Raw genomic sequence first — 5,582 nt, forward strand, 5'->3', positions numbered from 1 at the left:
TCAGTCACAATTTAGATTGAAGAAAAAACCTGGAGCAAAATGTCCCTGGTCCTTCCCCACGAGGGGAGGGTCGCATGAGGCCCACACTCCACACAAGGGAGACCCAGGCCTGGCATGTGGGCTGGGGGATGTAGGCACCTGTGCTGGAGTCTGTTGTCACTCACCCGCCTGGCCTGGTGTGCCCGCCCAGGAACCTCAGGCCCCTTAGTGATGTTTCCCTGCAGTCTTCATGGACTTTTCAAAGTGCCCACAGTCCTGTCCCAGCTTCTCACCCAGAGGCTTCGCACTGATCCTGTCGTCACTCAGGAGCACAGGAACCGAGTGTCGTCTAGGAGGACGACACTGACGAACTGAGAACACACGTACCAAGGGAGGATCTGGGGTGTCATCTGGGGACCTGTCACGTTGAGGGCAGGGATGGGGGATGGAACCTGTGACCCAGCCCCATTGTCCTCTGGGCCTCCCCACCCTCTAGCAGTGTTGGTGGATGGCTCATTCCTGGCTCCCTGTGAGGACCAAGCCCCCTGGGATCCTTCCCAAGCCCCACACCCCCAGCCCTGGAGTCACTTATCTAGGCAGCTGCTTACTTGTGGCTAAAGCTGAGAAGAAGGACAAAGAAATGGAACACCAGGGGAGGGTGGAGGTTGCGGGAGGCAGGCAGAGGCCAGACACAAACTGAGACTGCTTGAGCAAGGGCATAGGCGCCCATAAAGAGAATCTGCTGAACACCCTCCAGGCCGGCTCTTTCCCTTCTGCCTTCCAGCCTCAATTATCCTGATTCTCTACCCACAGCCCAGTTCTCTACCAAGGTCAGGGCCTACAAGAGGACAGGCAGGATATGGGTCATGTGATCTGGCTCCTCTGGGTATATTGGAGGACTCTGAAGAACTCCACTTTTATAAACACCATACTCTGGAAATTCTGAGTGGCTTCTCTAGAGTCATGGAACCCAAAAGAAACCAGATAGGAGGCCCTGTCATCAGTCCTAGGGAGAAAAGCAAGACAAAGGCTGAGAGAGTCTGTGAAGTCAGGGGAACTCCTGCAGAATCCTTGGGGGAGGGAAATCTTCAGAGTTCCCCTTCTTAGTCCCTTGACTTCTTGTCTTCCCTGCCCAGCCACCTGTCTCAGAGTTGGAGATGCTCAGGTTTAAGCAGAGACTTTGAATATTTTCCCTGACAGGGACAAAAATCTTTGTCCTCTTCACTTCTGGAAACAGGGCCACAGGCCATCAGAATGATCCACTCCACCCACTCTCCTTCCTCTCGTCTCTCTACAATTTCTCCCTGACTGGATTCTCCACCCACCCTCACACTCTGGAACAGGGCAGTTGTGTAAGCATGGCCTGGGGCAGGAGTGTCTGGGTGAAACCCAGCTTCACCACTGTGCCCTTCATTCCTTTGCACTATCTGAAAAATAACATTCACATCCCACAGATGTGTTGTAATTATTAAATTAATTAGTATTCTAAAGTGCTAAGTATACTTTTTAATACATAGCACAATAAAACTGTAAGATATTATTGCTATTGTTTTTTGTTTTTGTTTTTGCTTTCAGTTCTTTTTACCTAAGCTCTTCCTTTTCTCTGTGGGTTACCAAGGAAATTTACCCTGTTAGACACTGATGTCAGTAAGAGACCTCCACCTGGGAACTTCTGGTTCATAGAGCTTCTACCAGTTAGTAAAGGGCACAACTGTTGGTAGATTGATAACTAGTGAGTCGCTTAGAGTCCAGTTCATTGTAAAAAGATTACCTACCTCAAATGAAAATGAAAATTAGCCTATTTTAATTAGGACACACATCCCAAACCTCGTAAGTCCAACATCATATGTGAGGAGTTTGCTTTGATTGGCTCATGTGGAACGTTACTTACTCCACTGCCTGTTAGTGAGTATCCCAACACATTTTTTTCTCTCTCTCTTTTAATTTTTATTTTGAAATTATGGGGTACAATTCAGGGTTTGGTATATAAATGTTCATTGTGCAGGTACCCTATTGATGAGGCGTGCCCCCCCTTCCCCGGGTGGATATCGACTACTGTCAGTCCCAGCTACCCACCCCTCACCACCCTCTCCGCAGTTTCCCACTAGTTTCAATCCCTTTCCTACAGTAATATGGTAGTTGTTCAAGGTCCGCTTATGAGTGAGAACATGTGATACTCAGTTCTTTGTTTCTGTGAGAGATCACTCAGTATTATAAGCTATAATTTCATCATATTGCTGTGAAGTTCATGATTTTGTTCTTCTTTATGGCTTCGTGATATTCCATTGTATATATGTACCACATTTTTTATCCAGTTCTCTTTTGATGGGCAGCACAGTTGGTTCCATATTCTTGCTGTTGTGAACAGTGCTGCGATAAACGTACGTGTACAGGTATCTTTTTTATAGAGTGACCTGAGTTCTTCCGGGTATATTCCCAGTAGGGAGATCATATGGAAGGTCAATTTTGAGATCTTTTAGGAATTGCCACACTGATTTCCACAGAGGCTGTACTAGTTTACACTCCCACCAACAGTGTAGAAGTGTTCCCTTTCCCCCCCCATCCTCTCCAGCATCTGTTATTTTTTGAGTTATTGATGATGGCCATCCTGACTGGAGTGAGGTAGTATCTCAGTGTAGTTTTAATTTGCATCTCCTTGATGACTAGTGAGGCTGAACAATTTTTCATGTGTTTGTTTGCTGCTCATATGTCTTCTTTTGAGAAGTGTCTATTCATATCTTTAGCCCACTTTTTAATGGGACTGTTTGTCCAACACATTTCAAGTCTCTGGTTTTCATTTCACACTAACTGGTTTATGGAGTAAGGGGATGAGAAGTATCTTCATACTATACTCCCACCTGTATCAATCAGAGTCACATATATTACATATGTAGATTTATTTCTTAGAAGCTATCATGTATTGATATATATATATATTTAACCATGACATAGGTAGATGATACCCAACATTTTGTTTGTAGTACCTCTAAGTGACACGTGTTTATGTAACCAGTGCTGGCACCTATGTGTTTTCTTTCTTGGTATGTGAAGGTGACATAAAATTATACACTGTAGACCTTCCATACAACCCCACAATTCACTTGCTAGGGATATACCTGGAGGAACTCAAATCACTCTATGAAAAAGATGCCTGCACACATATGCTTATTGCAGCATTGTTCACAATAGCAAAAACATGGAATGAACTGTGCTGCCCGTTGAAAAAGGACTGGATTAAAAACATGTGGTACATATACATGATGGAATATTATGCAGCCATAAAAAAGGACAAAATTATGAATTTCATGGCGACTTGGATGGACTTAGAGTCAATAATACTGAGTGTTCTATCACAGAAACAAAGAACTGAGTATCACATGTTCTCAGTCATAAGCAGACCTTGAACAATTATTGTAATACTTCAAGAAAAGGATTGGCAGTAGTGAGAAATTACCAGGGGGTGGCGCACCTCATCAACAAGGGTATCTGCATAATGAACATTTGTATACCTAACCCTGAACTGTGCCCCACATCTTTAAAAAAAAAAAAAAAAGGTAAATTCAGCATTAAAAAAAGAAAATGAGGAATTAAAAAATTAATAAATAAAACTATACATTGCATTTGGTTCCCAACAATTACTGATTACATAATTTGAACCAACCTCCCACTGAGTACAACTGGAAAAGCAGGAAAATAATGGATATTTGAAAAATTGAATTGAAGGTTTGGATGAGCTAACAAGGCAGTGGAGATTTTCCAGGAAGACCCAGGAGCAGGCAGAAATCCAGGTGAGCAAGGGGAACACATGGGCTGCTTTAGTCCTGAGTGGTGATTGCTGTTCTGGGCAGTGGCTGAGCCTCACAGGGCTGGGAATGAAGGTTAGAGCCAAAGGTTGCAGGTGCATATATGGCACAAGTAAATCCCCGTGTGTGGGATGGGCTCCAAAGGGCTGCCCCTTAAGGAGAATAAGCCAGTTCTCACTTGAGTCAAGTTCAACTTTTGCTTGGGTGGTCCAGAAAATCTGAATGTGAAATTTTGTATTAATGGATTGCTTTTACCAGTCTTATTAAACATTGTAACTGAGGCATTTCCTAATGCAGTAAAGGAAGAAAAGAATAGGCACAGAAGGGCTTGAAAAGGCACAGAACCTTCATAACTTGCAAATGATAATATACTGAATGTGGAAAATATAAAATATTGACAAAAGTATTGGAGTTGATAAGGCAGTTTTGCATAGCTTTTAAATAAGACAGTTTTGTGAGGCTGGTAGGAAAAAATGTGCAGAGGTGTTTTGCACAAATAGAACATGAAAAATTTAAAAATTGCTATGGAAAAAGTCCATATATATAAACTTCTAAAACTAAACCTAACAAATTCTGTACAAGATATCAATTGGGATATTTTTTAAAAACCCTACTGAATAATTAAGGAAGATGTAATTAATTAATTAAGAGACCATGATTCTGGCTTGAGTGATTCAATAGTATGACATTAATTTCTTAAAATGCTCTAATAATCAAACCAATCAAACATCCATTAAGCATTTTTATGACACTCGGTAAGCTGATTTTAAGCCTCATATAGTAATATGAAATACAAATAATAGCCAAGACACTTTGAATACAAATAATAAGAGGAGAGAATGTTTTTAATAGATATTATGAAATGCTAGCTTTTAAAAAAAAAAAAATTGGAGTCTCACTCTGTCGCCCAGGCTGGAGTGCAGTGGCATACAGGCTCACTGCCACACCATCGCCAACCTGCCGGGCTCCAGTGATCCTTCCATCTCAGCCTTCCAAGTAACCGGAACTACAGGCACGTGCCACCACACCCGGCTAATTTTTGATTTATTGTAGAGACGAGGCTAGTCAAGTTGCCCGGGTGGGTCTCAAACCCGCAGGCTCAGGCAATCCACTTGCCTCAGCCTCCCAAAGTGCTGGGATTACAGGCTGAGTCACCAAGCCCAGCCTAGTATTATTTTAATTAATAGAGAAAATAACAGCTTATATGTAGACAGTATACATATGTGTCTGTGCGTGTATATGCATATGTGTATTTATAAAGCAGAGATATTATTAGGGATTACTGAGCAATGGAAAAATACTTAGTAAATAATTTAAGAACAACCGGCTATCCATATGGAAAATGTAATTATACTAATTTCTTCTAAAATATACTATAAAATAATATAGTAGATTCATGACTCTAGTGTATGGAAAGGTTTTCATACATGTTACAATAAACTATTAACTCTAAGGTAAACTTTTTTAATTAAAAAAAAATTTTTAGCCGGGCTCGGTGGCTCAACCTGTAATCCTGTGCTTTGGGAGGCTGAGGTGAGTGGACTGCCTGAGCCCGCGGGTTCGAGACCCGCTTGGGCAACTTGGCGAGACCTCATCTCTACAATAAATCAAAAATTAGCCGGGCTTGGTAGCGTGCACCTGTAGTTCCAGCTACTTGGAAGGCTGAAGCGGAAGGATAGCTGGAGCCCAGCAAGTCGAGGCTGTGGTGGCCGGGAGCAGCCACTGCACTCCAGTCTGGGCTACAGAATGAGACTCCCAACTCAAAAAAAAAAAAAATTTTTTTTCATTTTATATTTTGAG

Source organism: Carlito syrichta, unplaced genomic scaffold (genome assembly GCF_000164805.1).
Source record: "Carlito syrichta isolate Samal-C Ts95f unplaced genomic scaffold, Tarsius_syrichta-2.0.1 Scaffold303099, whole genome shotgun sequence".
NCBI lineage: Eukaryota > Metazoa > Chordata > Mammalia > Primates > Tarsiidae > Carlito > Carlito syrichta.